The sequence below is a fragment of the Emydura macquarii genome, unplaced genomic scaffold (assembly GCF_026122565.2).
Source record: "Emydura macquarii macquarii isolate MOO-44397 ecotype Brisbane River unplaced genomic scaffold, CSIRO-AGI_Emac_v2 contig_629, whole genome shotgun sequence".
In the NCBI taxonomy this organism is placed as follows: domain Eukaryota; kingdom Metazoa; phylum Chordata; order Testudines; family Chelidae; genus Emydura; species Emydura macquarii.
This window is the reverse complement of record NW_027130766.1, coordinates 2,007,501-2,026,832: the sequence shown is the minus strand read 5'-3', so window position 1 is coordinate 2,026,832 and position 19,332 is coordinate 2,007,501. Positions and strand designations below refer to the sequence as shown.

The following is a 19,332-nucleotide window of genomic DNA, read 5'->3' as shown; positions in this document are numbered from 1 at the left end:
GTCTCCTATGTAAAACTACTTCTAAAAATAATTTGGTAAATCTATATTGGCAATAGCATCTGAACAGTCAGAATAAACAATTTCAAGCAGGAAACACATAATACACAAAACATAAAAAGATATGCAACTAAGCCACATGAAACTGGGAAACACATTTCCTTTATTTAAAATGCAACCAAGTGAAAATACTGAATCTTTAGTTCAAACAAAATAGATCAAATACATAAATTACAGAGATTACTACTTTAAATCATTTCTTATTTGAGAGAAAAAGTAGTAAATATAATTTTACAGAATATTTATCGTCATTTCCCATTTGGATTTTAGCAGAAACTAAATCATTGTCCATTCGTGTAAGAGTTTCAGATGCAAGCAGTCTACTATCAGACATCAATGGGCACTTGACTTTGGAGAATAAACTCAGACTTTATTATTTACAGAAAACAGCTGTACAAAAGCACACATCAAATATGTGTGATTTCAATGCATTATATCAACAGTCTTAAAGGATCTTCAAATCAGAAGCCAAAGAACCAGTCTCTCTCCATAACACTTAGGTAGCTTTTTTAATTATTTGACACAAGTCCAGAAGATCATAAGGGTTTTATGGTTATGGTATAGACATCAAACTATGGTTGTACACCATAGAGAAATTTAAAAGAACTGTATTTGCTCAGTTTTAGATGACTAGCTGCCTGAAATACAAAATGGGAAGTTATTTTGCCCTGAACAGTGAGACAGCTTTATGAAAGGCTATTTTAAATACAGCATTACTTTCACATACAGAGGGCCATTTCAGTCTGTAAGCCAAGGCTGGGTCTGCTCCATCCACATGTAACCCACATACAGAATACTTTTGGTCTTGCATTATTCATCATAGTGTATTTAAGAAGTCAGGTATAGCTCCACAATTTGGTTCCATTTGTTTTTTATTAGTAAAATATGTGACGTCCCTTTGGACAAAAGCTAATATTTAATAGTGATTAAGTTATTATAAATGTAGCACTTATATAGCATTTTTCATAAGTCAGTGTTCCTACAGTAAGTTGTAAAATATTAGACCAAAGAGAAGAGTCAAATCAAAAGTGAATTAATCTTTTAGTTCATAGTTGTAAAACATTATTTTGTTTTGTTTCATACTCAAATGTTTGGTGTCAGAATATAAAGAAAACATTCCAAAATTGAAGCCATTTTGAAAGTTTAACACCTGTAATTTGCAAAAGGTTTCATTATGGTGTAGTATCTTAAAGCAATAGTCAGAACCCAACTATTTTGTCTCAACAAAGCTTTTGAATTTTCTCCACTGCAATTAAAGTGAAGTCTTTATGTTTATAGAGTGTTACATATATCAGGCTGATTAAGAGCTATATTCTCATATCTGGCAGTGTGGGTGGAGAGTGGGTGAAGCCCTGCAGTGCCTAATAAGAGGAGGGGCATGGAAAGGAGGAGCACCATGTCCATAGTATTATTCTCTGCCCTAATATGTATTTGGCTTCACAGCATGAAAAAGGGTAGAGAACAGGGTAGAAGGGTATAATTGTCAGCGGCATTATAGTACCCCTCATCCTGAACTTACAAGACTTCACCAGGTAAAATAATGCAGATTCTGTCAACTGTCACTTCCCCTCCATATTGTAGACCTTATTCCTACCACCATAGTGATCCCCAAATCAGGACTCTCAGGGTAGTCAACAGGCTCTGCGTAGCCAGACTTGATCGGGCAGGGCCTCTGGTTGACAGGTGGGCCGGCTGAAAAACCTGAAGTTCCTGCTTCCAGTCACGTGACCAGAAGCAGGAAGTTCGGGAAGGCACCAGCTGAGAAAACTCCAGTTGCACAGGTAGTTTAAGCGGAGATTGGGTGGGCCTGTTTTCAACGTGGGTGGGCCCTGGCCCACACATAGCTATGCTCCTGCTACAGCGATGGACAAATACCCACTAAATGTCTACACTATAGTGCTGCAGCAGTAGCATTTCTAACATAAACATGCCCTTAAACTAATAACCATTTGAAGTTGGATTTCTCACACCAAATCATGTTTGGAAAACTAAGATGGTAGATTTGGACATCTTACTGAAACACTTATATTAGGAGGGGACATATCTGCCTCACTGAATAGGAGAAAAAAATTAAATAAATGTATACCCTATTCAATTAGAAATATAGAGAGAGGACCTTCCAATATTCTAATGTTACTATTCCTCTCTGATCATAAGAAATTCTAAATGAAAGATATTAACAAAAATTGCATTAAATCCCAGTTTCATAAATTGGAAATACAGATATTAGACTGTACATCTTTTTGAAAAATGCACTACAAATTCATAAGCAGAATTATACCTTTGTACAACTATGGATAGGATAACTGCATGTGCCATACCATTCTGTATATATCCTTAACAGGAAATGCATACCACAAGAACTAAAAGCTGTGCATTAATTAAAATTAATGCACATTTTGATAATTATATCACTTTCAGGAGAGTGTAGTCCTACAATAAATAAGCAGAGAATGCACAATATAATTATCAATCAGAGTATAAACTGGAAAACTAAGGAGCATCCCAACTACGTTTACCAAACTTGCAGAACAAAAAATTCAAGAATGATTATTTTTTAGATGTTGAGACTTGTTGCACAAATAACAAACCACAACCTAATATATTCTGGACAACAAAAGTAAGGAGGATGCTTACAGTAGTAACTACCATAAATAGCATCAACTAAGAATGAGCTTAAAGTTTGATGTAATTCCAGAGACCCTAAATTAAATAATTCTGCTGCATGAAGCCTTACCATGCTGAAGAGAGCTGGATGGAAATTCCAGTACAAGTGTGGTATTTGAAGAATGAGAATTTATGTTGATGCAAAATCATTACTACTGTAACCCTACACAGATTAAAAACAAAGAAGCAAAAATACAAAAACAAAAAAGAAATATAACCTCATGTCCCGCTTTTAGTAACAAATATTTTATAAATGTAGTTGTGATGACTAGGTCTGCTCTGTTTTAAGTGAATCCAGAACACAAGCAACAAACTCTTCACCTTGTAGTCAATAAAGGATGCTGCCACAACTAAAAACATGAATACGTCAACATAACCCCGTTTCGGAGTTGTCTCCCTCCATCCAATCCCACATCTCAGCCTGCATCTCCAACATATTCTTCTGAAAATTTCACTGTCTATTTGAAGTCAACGTGGCCAAAACTACATACTTTATTTTCTCCCAAATGTTTCTCATGTGCTCTGTCACTGCCAACACAGCCACCTTCCTTGCTGTAACCCAGGCCCATGTTGGTGGGGTTAACAATACCGCCCCTTTTCTTTTGCCTTATACATCCATTTCAGATTCACTTCTTATTGTTCCTTCTTGCACAGAGATTTCTAACAATTTCTCTCTGTCTATCCCATCTGGATTACTACAACCTTTTGCTCACTTGCATCCCCATCCAGTCCATTCAAAATGCAATCACTAAGATCACCTTCCTTGAGAGTCATTCTGATCACATCTCACACCACCCTCCCCACTCACCCTTGAATCCCTTCACGGGCTCTCTCTCTAACAAATCAAGTTCAAACCTCGAGCTACAGTCATGAATGTCCATCATAAGTCTGCTCCTCCCCACTTACCCATGCTTGACTCTAATCATGACATGACCCCACCAATGCCAGAAGACTTGACGTCCTATTTATGTCTCTCACACCATATCCATGCTTTATTCCCAATATTATCTCCTGATTATGGAAAGCTGTTCCTCAGCTGGTCCACAAATCCACTACTATCTCATTTTAATCCCTCTTGAAGAACCATTTCCCCTGTAACACCTATAAAAACCTAGCTGACTCAGTCCTTTAATTATCTATTTCACTTCTTATGAGTGAACTGCTGAGTTATGTGAATGTAGCTGATCAAATGTTGCGAGGAGTTATGGACACTGGAACAGAAACTGGAAATTGGCATTATGGTGGAGAGATTCATGGCATTTAAGACCTCAAGGGACAACTCTGATCAGCTTGTCTGACCTCAAGCAAAGCAAAGGCCACAGAATTCCACCCAGTAATTACTGAATTAAACCCACAACTTCTGGTTAACTAGAGAATCTCTTTGTAAATTGATACCACTTCTTTTGCACATGAACAGCCCCAGTCTTTTGAATCTCTCCTCTTATGGAAACTGTTCCATTCCCTTAATCATTTTTGTTGCCCTTTTCTGTTCCTTTTCCATCTCTAATATATTTATTGAGATGGGCAACCAGAACCGTGTTCCGTATTCAAGGTGTGGACGAGTTATACATTTATAGTGGCATTATGATATTTACTGTCTTATTATCTATCCCTTTCCTAATGGTTCACAACATTCTGTTAGCTTTTTTGACTGCCACTGCACATCAAGCTGATGTTTTCAGAATACTGTCCTCCAAGATCTCTTTCTTGAGCAGTAACAGCTAATTTAGACCACATCATTTTGTATGTATAGTTGAAATCATATTTTCCAATGTGTATTACTTTGCATTTATCAACACTGAATTTCATCTGCCATTTTGTTGCCCAGTCACTCAATTTAGTGAGATCCCTTTGTAATTTTTCACAGCCAGTTTTGGACATATCTATCTTAAGTAATGTTTATTGTTTGCAAACTTTGCCACCTCACTGTTTACCCGTTTTCAAAATCACTTATGAATGTGTTGAACAGCAGTAGTCCCAGTACAGATCCTTGGGGGACACTGCTATTTACCTCTCTCCATTTTGAAAACTGATCATTTATATCTACTCTTTGTTTCCTGTCTTTTAACCAATTATTGATTCATAAGAGGACCTTCCCTCTTATCCCATGTCTGCTTACTTTGCTTAAGAGCCTTTGGTAAGGGACCTTGTCAAAGTCTTTCTGGAAGTCCAAGAGCACTATATCCACTGGATCACCCATGTCCACATGCGTTGTCGTCCCCTGCACAGAAATTTAATGAATTGGTGAGGCATAATTACCCTTTACAAAAGCCACGTTGACTCTTTCCCAACAAATCGTATTTATCTGTGTGTCTGATTCTGTTTTTCATTTTTGTTTCAACCAGTTTCCCTAGTACTGAAGTTGGGCTTACTGACCTGTAATGACCAGGATCACCTCTGGAGCTTTTTTTAAAAATTGGCATCACATTAGCTATCCTCCAGTTATCTGGTACAGAACCTGATTTAAGTGACGTTACATACCACCGTTAATAGTTCTCCAATTTCATATTTGAGTTCCTTCAGAACTCTTGGTGATTACCATTTGGTGATTTCTTGCTGTTTAATTTATCAATTTGTTCCAAAACCTCCTCTAATGACACCTCAGTCTTGGACAGTTCCTCAGATTTATCACCTAAAAAGAAGGGCTCATGTGTGGAAGTCACCCTCACATCCTCTGTAGTGAACACCAATGCAAAGAATTCATTTAGCTTCTCTGCAATGGCCTTATCTTCCTTGAGTGCTCCTTTAGCATCTTGATCATTCAGTGGTCCCATTGATTATCTTTCAGGCTTCATGCTTCTGATGTACTTAAAAAATATTTTGTTATTAGTTTTTGTGTCCTTTGCTAGTAGCTCTTCAAATTCTTTTTTGGCCTGCCTATTTATACTTTTACAATTGACTTGCCAGAGTTTATGCTCCTTTCTATTCTCCTCAGTAGGATTTGACTTCTAGTTTTTAAAGGATGCCTTTTTGCCTCTTTTAGTCTGTTTAGTCATGGTGGCATTTTTTTGGTCCTCTTACTATTTTTTTTTTAACTTGGGATATATGTTTAAATTGAGCCTCTATTATGATGTTTTTTAAAAGTTTCCATGCAGCTTGCAGGCATTGCACTCTACTGACTGTTCCTTTTAATATCTGTTTAACTAGATTCCTCATTTTTGTGTAGTTTCCCTTTTTTGAAGTTAAATGCTACTGTGGTGGGCTTCTTTTGTACTCCCCCCGCCACAAGAATGTTATATTGAATTACATTATGGTCGCTATTACTGAGCAGTTCAGCTATATTCACCTCTTAGAACACATCCTGTGCACCACTTAGAACTAAATAAATAATTGCTTCTCCCCTTGTGGGTTCCAGAACTAGCTGCTCCAAAATGCAATCATTAATGGCATCTAGAAAATTTATCTCTGCATCCCGTCCTGAGGTCAGACTTACCAGTCAATATGAGGATAGCTGAAATCCCCCATTATTACTGAGTATTCTATTTTTATAATCTCTTTAATCTCCTTGAGCATTTCAGTCACTGTCACCATCCTAATCAGGTGCTCAGTAGTTTAGTACTACTTCTATACTCTTGTTATTCAAGCATGGCATTTCTATCCATAGAGGTTCTATCGCACAGTTTGAGTCATTTAAGAGTTTTACTATATTTGACTCTATGCCTTCTTTCACATATACCCCACCAGTACGACCTTCTCCATCATTCCTATATATTTTGTACTCTAGTACTACCACATCACATTGATTATCATCGTTGCACCAAGTTTCTGTGATGCCTCTTATATCAATATCCTCATTTAATACCAGGCACTCAAGTTTACCCATATTAGTATTTAGACTTATAGCATTTGTATACCAGCATTTATAAAATTTGTCAATATTTATTGGTATGCTTTCCTGTGATGTTAATGAATGAATCATTTGACTGTTTCTCTTCAGTTCCTACCTGTACAACTTCAATCTTCTCCTCTTTACCAGGATATAGAGAATCCCCATTACCAAATCCTCCCTGAAGGGATGTCTCTGTCCAAACAGTGTGCTTATCCACACCGGTTGGCTTCCCACAGCCCTTAATTTAAAAACTTCTCTACGACCTTTTTAATTTCACATGTCAGTAATCTGGTTCTGTTTTGGTTTAGGTGGAGCCCATCTTTCCTACATAGGCTCCTCCTTTCCCAAAAGGTTCCCCACTTCTTAATAAATCTAAAACCCTCCTCCCTACATCATCATCATCTCATCCATGCATTGAGACCTTGCAGGTTCTGCCTCTTTAACTGGCTCTGCACACTGAACTGGAAGCATTTCAGAGAATGCTACCATGGAAGTCCTGGACTTTAATCTCTCATCTAGCAGCTATTCCTAAAACCCAAACTATAAGAGTTTATCACGCATACTAGCAACATAGATGCAAAAATGGGGCTAATGAAATGATGCCTTTTAATTTTCCATAATATTTTTATTTAATTTTCTCTCTGATTCTGCTTTTCATGTAGTATGTATGACAAACCTAAAAAGCACCCAGAAGCAGAAGCAAGAAATGTGACTCAAAATACAAACCCAGTATCCTAGGACCCTGCAAGGATGGAGTGATTAGGCCTGAATCAAGCCAGGACTCAGGGTTCAAGCCTTATTACTTTGTAGTGTAGAGGCAGCCCCCTTCTACATTCAGGTCCTGGGAGTCTGCCAAAAGTATTCCACAATGCCGTGGACCAACTTTCTTTGTCCTCTCTCTCCGAGGAATCATCAATTGACTCCAGGGAAATGGACCCAATTCCCCATTTTCTAGTTCAGCAGTTCGGTTAGCATTTAACCCTTCCATTTTATTCTGACCACTGAGCTGCAAACATACCTTCAGAGAACTTTCTGCATTTGCAATCAACACCAACCAGAAGTCTTTTACAAAGCACGCTACTTCATGGCTGCAGAAGCACAGCCAGATTTTGGTTAATCTATGGTGCAAGGTCAGCAAAACAATGGATTCTAGTAAGAGTACCTGGAATGACTGTGTATACTAGCAAATAGCGAAGAAGCTGACGCTGTTGCCAATTTACTAGACCAGTGACCAGTGCAGGGAGCAGATTAAGCTGCTCAAGACTGAGTATCGGAAAACAAGGGACCAGAACCACAGCTTGGGCAACTCACCAACATCATGCCCATTTTATGGTGAGTTTGACAGGAAGCTGAGTATTGTGCTGAGTATAGGGCAAGCAGTGATGCACGATGAGGTAGTCAGCCAGGATGGTGACCTGTTGGCCTCAGAATCCAGCACGGGAAGTGACAGGAGCCAGCAGTAGGTGCCAAATGAGGCCAATAAAGTGAATGCTGCTGACTCTAGCCTACAGGAGGCTTTGCCGCAGGATCAGCTGCAGCATGTCCTGGAGCTATACCCAGAGCTTTTGGATGCCACCCCCAAGGAACAGCTCACCAGAGAAATGACAACAAAAATGGAAGAGGCAGAACTCACCCCAGAGCCTGGTACGTTTCTGGCTCCAATTTAATGTTTATTAATATAGGAGTGGGAAGGACTTCTGTTCTATGAACCAATGCAGAAGTTATTACAAGCTCTGGGTAGCAGCATGTATCGACGAATGGCAGACGTATCCCAACACTTTGGTGTTCCCACACACGCACGCACACGCACGCGCACGCACACACACCCCAATATGAAATTCAAAATGGAGACCAGGAAATGCAAACAGCAAAAAAGAAATTTAAAAGTGAATTTTTATAGGAAAGGTTCACATTTTTGCTCAAGCATTCCTGTTTGCTAATAATAATAACCTTATGTTACCATCCTTGTAGCTACACCACTTTCTAACCACTCAATGGTGTAAAAAGCTGCCTGAAAAGAGTGAGCCGCAGCCCAAGTTGTTCCACAATCTTTATGGGGGAAAAAAGCAGCTGTGATTTTTAATTTACCATTGTCTCTGCACTTCTTTCACTGCGATTAACTCAGCTATATTTAGGGAGTTTCTGTGGTCTGAAGCATCCTTCTCACAATATACTAAAGTTTAGTTTTAAAAAGTAATATTTTTTGTCCTTGAAATTCTACAAGGATGTTTCTGTGATCCTGCACTGAGCTATTCAAGAAAATAACATATTTTGTCTTATCCTATTCCAGGTGCCTAGACATCCACAAGCTGCAATATCTCCAGTGCTCACCCACATTTCAGCAGAAGCCTGGACCTCTCTTTCTATGGATAAACATAACAGATTCTTTTGACCAACCATTCACCAGAATGCCTTGAGTAAACTGTATACCTCAACATAAAAAGTTCACAGCAATCCTGAAGTGCAGAAGTGCTACTGTGCAACAGAAACTCGCTCATTTTGCCTAATGACTGTGGACCAGATTGTCCTTTTGCACAGAAAAAAACTGGGGAAGGCTGGGAGGGAGAAATACTCCATGAGGTTCTCTTCACAGAGTTTTCCTAGATCCATCTTCCACTGGGGAAGGAGTCCACAGACTTAGGATGCCACTCCTATTCCTCCTCTCACCCCTATGAAAGTTGAAGACAGAATAGGAAGAGAGTTTGCCTCCATCCTCCCACTCCTTTAGAGGATAATTCCAACAGAAGACACACATTCATTGTTCAGGTCCCCCTGCAGTTATAAAGTGGCATCAACAGAAAGAGCTAATACAGCTAACTCTAGTATGGCCCATTAAGTGTGGTCAAAAACACTAATCAAATGGTTCTTTGATAGTGTATGTGAAATCAGTTTACAACAATGGGACTGCTTGTGGTGCAAAATAAGGATTATTCTCATAAATTAGAGTTTGCAGGATTGGACCTTAGTTTAGAATTTATGCCATTTTATCTAATTATTCCTTATTAAATATGAACAGAGTAGCAGTGTGTAAAAAATTACTCCCAGTCTTAGAAATTATTAATATAGGGTTGTACTTTAAAACACCCCTTCAATTCAACATTGATACTGAATTTTAACTTCAGCCCTTACATCACAATACGACTAGTCTACTCTGAACCATAATCTTTCAGCCAAAAATGTGTTCTTCCTATAAACAGTGAATAAGTGACAACTACTGATAACAACTGGAATGTCAACAAGCATGATTCATCTCCTATTTTTAAATTATTTCTATCAATTTTAAAAAGTATACTACTCTATTACATAATTCCCCTGCCATTAGCTCACACAATGCCACTCCTATTCAAAACTAAGGTCCCAAGATGCATGCATGTGCATAACTATATGAACATGAGTAGTCCCATTGAACTCAACAGGATTACTCATGGACTTAAAAGTTAAGTAGGTGCATAAATCTTTGCAAGATCAGGACCGACGGTTACAGCTTGTTTACTACTTATTTTGTAAGGATGCTTCTGAATTTTCAAAGCCTTGCTAACAAGTAGCAGGAGGAAGGAGGGAAGGCATTGTCAAATGTTTAAGGGCCAAAATACAGCCTATCTGGTAGGAAATCCCACTCTCTTCACGAGCCAAAATATCCTTTTTTATATCAAATGTCTAACTTTGGTGATGGATTTTAAACAAAGGCTTGTTTATGTAGAACATACACAAAACCAATACATTCTACTCAATCTAGCTTCCAAGTCAGACTATTTATTTTATTTTATACCATTACTGGTGAGAGTGTGCAAGACTATGCAGTCTGTTTTCTTAAAAATTATAAATTAAAATTTCATTTTAAAAACACACTATTCTCAGGGTATGTTTTTGTTTATCTACCAGTATAAGAATCAACATGTTTATTTTAAACTTCATCAGAAACATAAATGCTGGCCAAATAGAAAAGTCAAAGTAGCTACTGAAGTATTTTAACTTGCAAGTCTTCTAAAAAGATATACAAACAAGAGATTTAAAAAAATGTTTACATCATTTTATAGTATCGTTTTAACACACAGAAATTTGTCACAAGACCCAATAAAACCAACTTTGTTCTTCAGTTTAAATTATAGGTCTAAATATAACTCTGGGAGAGCAAGTTGGATTCTCCTTTGGCTTGTGCATCAACAAAATTGAGACATAAGACTCTGGTCCTGAAATCAGATCCTTGTATAAGAATGCACCCACTGAATTCAATGGGGTTCTGCATGGGCATATATGTCCCCTCAGAAAGATACGATGGCATTATTTGGGACCTAAATTCCCATTTCTCTCACTTCTTTCAAATGCAAGCCAGGACAGAATTTTCTCCTTAATTTAATGTAGATTTCATATTTAAAGCGGCTGATTTTTTTAGTTTAAAAAAAAAAAAACCCCGAATTTTATTAGACGGTCACAAAAGGAAAAAGATAAGGACAGATCCATATGATGCAATTATTTTACAAACTTTTAAAAACAAGGTCCAATAAATTCATAATATGCTACAGCTTCACGATCTATTTTATAAGACCCCAATCCTGCAAACATTTACACACGGTGAGCTTTACATACTGACTATTCCCATTGAGTTCAGTGAATATACACACGTGAAGTTAAGCATTTCCGTATTTGCAAAATGAAGGCCTAATAATTTGCAAAAAACAGAACCTAGCTCTGTGGACTCAATCTTGCTCCCACTGACTTCAGAGATTCAAAACACCTGGTATGCATGACTATGTTGCTTTTGAACCCTTAAATAACACTTTTACAATAGTTTTTGTACATTCCATTTGGTTTTTTTAAAATGAAAATATCAAAAGATGATGACACACAAATCTAGGGACTAATGATAAATTTGATTATAATGGTTATAAACCATCATATCAGTAAGATTGTGGGGTTTGAGTATTCTGGATACAGTACTGAGTATAACCAATACAGAGTCTTATAGAAAAGCAGTTACTACTACACAAATTAAAGTGATACTGTAGGATACGTTTTCAAAGCTTTTGGAATGGATTTAGTCACTCAGCTCTCACTGATGTTAATGAAAGTCCCACAGTTAACTCCTCCTGTATTACTCTGAAAATTTAAACCCAAAACTTCTTTTGCAAAAGAAAAAAAATTACAGCCTTTTCTGCTTCTTTATGATGTATAACAAAAAAACATAAAAGGCACATTTGAAGGATTTAAAAGCAGGTGACAGAATTTTTTTTTTTATTTAGAACTAGAATTGAGAACTAGAAAGGAAGCTTACTTACCCATCAACTAACCATTGTTCTCCTGTTCCTTAAGAAAGCAAAACAGAGAATTCAAGTCCTGCTTTTTCTAATAAGAAACACAAGCAGGAATATATACAACTTTAAAAAAAAATCAGGCTTTCATTACACTATATAAAGAAATAAAATAGGGCACAAACATTATTTCGTCTTTGCAGTTCATATGTAAGTTTTAATGTTTGCCATTATTTCTATTTTAAATTAAACAAAAAATGCTATTATTGTCACCAATATAAAAAATATCCTGAAATTTAAAAAACGAACAAGTCTAAACAAATTAAATGAAACTATTTAAACAGGCACACAAAGAAGGATCTGAAGACACAGGACTCTGCAGAAGAGGCAAAGTTATTTAAAACTAAAATGTTAGCTGCTGAAGTAGGCTGATGGTATGCACAACAATATTCCATATGGAGCAAGTTTTTACTGGTCACTTAGGATCCAAACCTGCATACTCTTATGCATGTGTTTAACTTTAAATCAGTGGTTTTCAATCTTTTTATATTTGCAGAACCCTAAAAAATTTTGAACAGAGGTGCAGACCCCTTTGGAAACCTTAGACATAGGCTGCATACCCCAGGGGTCCGCGGACCACAGGCTGAAAACCATTGCTTTAAACACATAGGTAGTCCCATTGACTACAATGGACGTACTTGCATGCACAAAGTTAAGTATGTTTGTAAGTATTTCCAGAATAGGGACCTTACTTTAGAAAAACTTCATTGAATATAGTGGACATACTGATGGACCTTTAGCCATAGTAATGTGTATGGCTCATTATTCAAAAGCTATTATATTTATTTCCTAGTAATCTGAAACTTTAACAGTCTCTAATTGGATGTGTTTAATAATCATTTGCAGAAACATGAGATCCATTGTAACATGGTTCATTGTATATCAATCACTTTGAAACAAAATGTCATGTGTTCTAGTAGTAGTAAATGAAAAATATGGAACACAAAAAGGCAGTCAAGAATAGCTACAGAGGTAAAGCCAAGCAATCAATAAAAGTATTGCGTTTATTTTTTAAACACTATATTAATTCAGCTTCACTATCATATAGAGCATTGTACAGGTAAATCGTAATAATAAATTTAAATGTTTATGGGCAAAATTCTAACCCTTGTTTAAACCCTAAAATCAGAGCAGGCTACAGCATTCCTCTGAGCACTAGGTGGAGTGTGGATGGCAAGCTGTCGGAGTGTGCATAGCTTCTTGTATACATGCTGCCTTTTGTGGCTGGAAGTAAGGGAAGCAAATGCAGTATTCTTTACTGCTGCTCTTTTAGGAGCAGCAACAGAGTACAGTACTGCATAGTGTTCTGCTCACCAGACCTCAAGACACCCTGCCTACAGCAAATAAGATGGCTCAAGGACCCTTTACTCAGGCATTACTACTCCACTCTTTCTAGAAACCCTCATTCACAAGGCCAAAATTTGCCACATATTGGGATTCTGATTATGCCAAACCACAACATCCAATATAAAATAGCTTTATAATTCACTTGCCTATAAATCTTACATTACATTTTATACACACACACAGTGGTAAAGTGTCTTTTGTCACTCCAGTAAGAAATCTAAGTGTGGATATAACTGGCAATTCTCTTAAAAACAGATGTTCTTGGCAAAATGCACTCATTTTATTCACTTGTCTTTACATTTTCACATTAGGAGTTTTTTGGTTGGCTTTAGTTTTCCTTTCATTTTTCATTCAAACTCTAGTGCTTCCATCGTTCCAAGCTCCACCTGGAAAATGCTACAAGGACTCCATGGACATGTTTCCATGTTGTTGTACTTCATGGCACTTCCGGTTCTCCCTCTCACCCAATTTCATCCTTGCTACAAAACACTGAACAGACACAAATCTATGTTCCATTTCCCAAAGAGTATTAATTAACCATTTCAGCTCTTATTACTGAACTCCATCAGATCAAAAAATATATATATTTGGTCAACATATTTTGTTTCATTTTCCTTATACCAGTTATTTTCACCTGTGTAAAAAGACACAAACATAGCGTTTCCTCTCAGCTGGCTTACCATATTACATTTCTTCCTGAACTTCCACTCTGAAATGGGTGGGAGAACCTCTCTTTCCCTGGTAAAACATAGATGTAATAGAAATTTCCTGTCTCATGTCTTTTTAGCCTCTAATCATCAACCCAAGAACATCAGTAATAAAAAAAAAAATCCTGCTCTCTGTCTCATTTTGTTCCATACTTTTTATCTTTATTCACACTATAAGAGGGGTAAGGAAGGGAAGATCTCTAACACCCTCATTTTCCTTGCAGAGAACACCAGTAATAGCTTTTTTTTGTGTGTTTATTTCACATGAATTCCCTCTGCAGCAGCAAAGTCTCTGGAAATAAAATACACCATCTTCTGACAGCCACTTTTTTCCCCCTTTGTCTTTATTTTTTCCTCAGTGCTTAAGGGGAGGTTTGTCTCACTGTATCATTATTGTTAAACCCATCAGTCTTTGCAATATATAATTTATGAAAAACCATATAAAATAAATGTATATTAAAGACCAACCTTCTGTCCATTCAGTCTCTTGTTTTAAGTACATTTAGTTGATCTTTTAATTGAAAAAAACGGCTCTTATTGATACCATTTTTAGTGAATTAATCTTATTGAGTCTAACATTTACTGCACTACTTAGATATATAAATATTACTACAAATTACTGATCCAGCAGCCATCTACTTGACTGTATTTTTACGATTGGTCCTTATACTGAGCCAGTCTCCATACAAAAGGTGCAATATCTTGGCAATGCAGTGTCTCTCTTTATATCGGTAGAAGGGGTCCAGTCTCCACGTGATCGATTAGCTGTCAATACCCCACTATAACGGTATTTTTGACCCGGTCCCCTTTAATACAACTCTATATGGGTGCCATTTACCCACTGCCAGGAACAGGGCTCAGGGATGTAAGTCCCGGGGGTGCGAACAATGCGGTCCTTGTCAATATCATTTCAAGCGAGTGATCAATGCAGCCTCAGCATCCCTGCCCCCGGCTGGGTAGTATCGGCCCATGCCAATGCCATCGCCCCGCTCTCGGGGCTGCTGAGCCGGGCCCCCTCAACACGGCGGTAACCCCGCCAACCTCCTCCCCCTCCATGTGCTGCACCCCGCGGGGGGGGATGACTGAGGCCGGTATCGATGTGTGATACCACACACACACACACCCCGATATGTCAGGGAATATCGCGACACGCCCCAGCGCTACGCCGCCAAAGCCCCGCACGTCTGCTCCCGACAGCGACACGCCAGCGACGCCCCCCCCCCCCAACACACACACACACACACACACACACACACACCTTCCCCCCCCCCTTTCCCATCGACACACACCGCCTCGTCCCCACACACCCCTCTCCGCCCCGCCCGGCCCCACCGCCTCCCCGCACGGTCGCTGCCCTCACCTGGAGCGGCGGAGTCCGGGCTTCCACGAGCGGCTCCCCCCCGAGTCCGGGCGCCTCCCTTTCACCACATCCTTACGGCCCCGGGAGCCTTCCCTGCCCGGGCGGGGAGGCGGAGGCAGGGTGGCTGCTCCTGCCCCCCTCAGCGGCTCTCGCGCTCCGCCCCGGCGGTTACCTCAGCCCCCTCCCCACACACACCCCAAGGCTCCCCCCCTCCGGATCCCCTCCCCCCAGAGCGCGAGGGGGGCGGGTGGGCGCGCGCGCGCGCGCGGAATCCCCAGGGAGGGAGCAGCAGCCCCTTGCGCCTCTGGCCTCGCGCCTGCCCGGCCCGGCGCGCGCCCGCGCAGCCAGTCGCCCCCGAGTCGCGCGCGAGCGCCAGCTCCCTTCTGGGCTGGCGCACTCGGTTTGGGGAGGGGGTTGGGGACGGGGGGGGAGTGAGGAAGGAAGCTCAAGCTGGCTACGCCTCCCCCCGCTCTCTCTCTCTCTCTAGTCTCAACCCTGCGCGAGCGGGCGGGGCGCACGCGCTCTCCCGGCCTCTGCGTGTGTGTAATGTGCCGGAGGTAAGCCGCCAAGCGCGGTCAGGAGGGGTCTGGTTAATTATTCACGAGGGGGCGTTGCTATGCAAATCAACGCTCCTTCCTCCACCCTGCCACCCCGCACAGCATGCAGGAGGGACGAGTAATTCCTCCCGGAGGGCGGAGTTATGCAAAGTAGATCTTCATTCACCTCCCCCCCCCCCCCCCCCGTGCCGTTGCTTTTGCACCTGGTTTCTCGCTTCTGTCCTGTGTCTGATCCCTTGCAGGGGAATGGGGGGGGGGAAGAGGAGTGAAATTGTACTTACTTATTCTGTATTAATTACCTCTCTAATTAATGCATGTATCTATCTCTGAGTGAGGCGGGGGGTGGGTGGAAGAAGCAGAGAGAGGTTGCCTGCAGGAAGCGTGCAATACTAGGCAAGATGGGTGTGCGCAGGCCTGCTCTGTGCATTCCTACTCAGAAGTCAGTCTGCTTGGAGGAGCACGTTAAATGAGCAAGGAGAGGGTAGAGATCTGAGCAAAGTTCAGACTTGCACTTTCGGACAAAGTTCCTGCTTTCAGGATTTTCTGTTGGGAAGAATTTGGGATTCTAGAACACTCTGTCATGAAATCCCCCTCTGTCAGTGTGTTATTACAATGCATTCTTATGTAATCCTTTCTCTTGCACAAGGATTTCTCAGCTGTGCAAATGTGTGTGCGCAATGCACTACATGCACAAGGTGGTTGTGCAGTGTTTGTTCGGTGGCATGTAATGGGGATGTGTGTGATGCATTTTTCCTATAGTGCACTTTCAAAGCTGCAACTGATACTGTCAAAAATTAACTGCCCAGCCATGAACCAATACAAGGGAAGGATGTGATTGAAGGATCTTATAGAGAGGCAGGATCTGCACACAGGGTTTTGGGTGAATTCTGCTTTAGGGGACAGAGCTCCAATAGCTTATATGTTCTTCAGTTCCTCCAAGAAGACAGGAGGTGTTAGAAAGCTTTTTTCAGTTTAAAACCTGATTTTACAGGTAGCGTTTAGAAAGAACTAGGGCTGAATGGAGGAATTTTTCAGTGTATTTCCCTTGCTTAACAATGCCATCAATCATTTCAACAGGTAAAACTTCAATTAATCATGCATAACTCAATGTAAGTGGAATCTTCCTTCTACCATATATAGGATGCTATTTGTTGATATAGGACAGTGGCTCTCAATCTTTCCAGACTACTGTACCCCTGTCAGGAGGCTGATTTGTCTTGCATATCCCACCTTTTACCTCACTTAAAAACTACTTGCTCACAAAAATCAGACATCAAAATACAAAGGTGGCACAGCACACTAACTAAAAATTTGCTTACTTCCTCATTTTTACCATATAATTATTAAAAAAAAATCACAACGCCCAGGTTGAGTAACTGATACATATTGGTATAAATTGATTTATACTGGTATACACGTCACTGTGTATGAAATTTTAGCTTGTACTGACTTCTCTAGTACTGACTTCACTTTTCATATAGCCTGTTGTAAAACTAGGCAAATAACTGGATGACCTGATATATCCCCTGAAAGACCTCTGTGTACCCCCAGGAGACGTGGATCCTTGGTTGAGAACCATTGATATAGGACAACCATCCTGCTGTGAAAACATCATCACGTTTTATTTGTTGGCTGTTATTGTATAAACTCTTTAACCAAAAAAAACATATATGTTAAAGAATGTAACAGGGACACTCGCTGGTCAAATTTGGCCCTACATTTAGGTTTTGTAAAACAAGCTATAATAAAACCTAATGCAAACATTTTTTCAAATTATTTTCAATGTCCAATTAAAACAACTAACAAAATATTGCAACCAAAATGCTTCAGAGCTTGAGCTAGATCATGAATTCCAAAAAGTTAATTTGCACTATTATTTAATTGGCCACACTGAGTGAAATGCAAATTCTAAACTAGCAGCATAAATAGTGAAAAGTAAACTAGATATTTTAAAATTCTCTAGGGTATAAAACCAATATATTAACCAAAGAAAGGACAGGGTTTTTTAAAGGATTTTTCATCTGACCATGACCTTTTAAAAATAATTAATCAAAAAAAGTTTAGATTGTATTAATCAGGAAACCCTTCTTTCTAGTCCCAGAGTAAAACGTGTTCCCTTTAATTAAATTAATTGTAAGTGTACTACATTCTCTTGGGATGTCTTGTTAAAGCTTCTAGGTGCAGATTACTTGCCTCCATCTAACCACAGAAAGGTTAAGAGCTTTACATCACAGCTGTCCCTGGTGCCAAAGTTAATGACCAAATAAATTAAGGAACAGGGTGAACTGCAGTTATGAGCTGAGTGAATTATTTGCACAAAAGAGAATTAATTGCTGTAGAAAAAAATCCCAGTTAGTTTGAAACTGTTAATAAAAACAGAGGTAACTATATTTTGTTTTTATCAGTGTATGAGACCTTCTAGCTGGTAGCATTAGAATCCATCTCACATTTCTGGAATTAAGGAGCTATCACACTGGGTGCACACGCTTAGATCCACCACTCAAGTCCATGGTTTTTGCGCCTGCTGATTTGGAGATTTCTTTCACTGACTAATAATAGTATCATTTAAAACAGCAGAACATCAGCACTTTTTAAAAATATGAGAGAAATCTTCCAAAAATCCTTTTGTCTGATTTTACAGCCTTCTGACACTTGGATCCCTTTCAGTGAACGTGTGCTCTGTAATTGTTTCTATATATTTTCTCTCATGTTGCATTATACTTCTGAGTCCACACATATTAGAAGGGAATAACTAGCCAGAATTATTCCCCTTTTTCCCTTATAAGGTGTACCTGCATGGCACGTACAGACTTTGCATGCTGTTGCAGTTACAATGTCTAGGAGTAATAATACTTCCGCCTACAAGAAAATATTCTCAGATGTGGTGTTAATTGCTTTATATAGCTACTCATATTTTTTTTCTGAGAAAATAAAAGCGTGTTTCAAGACACAGGTATTGTGGAAGAAAGGGAGGCCCTGTCGCTTCAGGCGAGCTTTCTGCTCCCACTCCAGAGCTGGAACTGAGGGAGGTGGTAAGGACATTGGTGGGATCCACAAAGAGACAGGCAGGTTTGCACTTAAAAATTAGATCAACCTGGCTAGGTTATTCAGGGCCATGGAAGTATTTGCACCCTGGGCACCGTAGTTAGGTTAAACCAAACATTCCAGTTCCACTTCACCACTGTCTCCCCTCCCCCATACACACAACATGAGGGACAGTTTAGGACTACACCACTGCCTAGTGTAGCCACAGCTAGGTCAATGGAAGAGTTCTTCCACAGATGTAGCTACCATCTCTCAGAGAGGTGGGTTACCTACATGACAAGAAAACCCCTTTGATATTGCTGTAGTTGTGTTGCTGTATCATAGCCATCCTGTAGGCACCTAAATCCCAGATTTAGGTACATAACCCTAACACTCTGGCCTAACACCAAGTCCCAGTTTTGGCTCCACTGCAATCCAAAAAACTGCCAAATTCTGTAGGTCCCTAAATTCAATC

The 19,332-nt window shown here is 39.6% G+C and overlaps 1 protein-coding gene across 1 annotated transcript in view; it reads right to left on the bottom strand.

Moving 5' to 3' along the window:
- The window catches only part of TANC2 (tetratricopeptide repeat, ankyrin repeat and coiled-coil containing 2), a 492,680-nt gene extending 477,276 nt beyond the window's left edge, over window positions 1-15,404 (bottom strand). The window contains exon 1 of the mRNA XM_067540990.1: window positions 15,277-15,404. The gene's annotated coding sequence lies outside the window, so the exon portion shown is untranslated. The remainder of the gene's footprint in view (window positions 1-15,276) is intronic.
- Window positions 15,405-19,332: the final 3,928 nt, after the last annotated feature.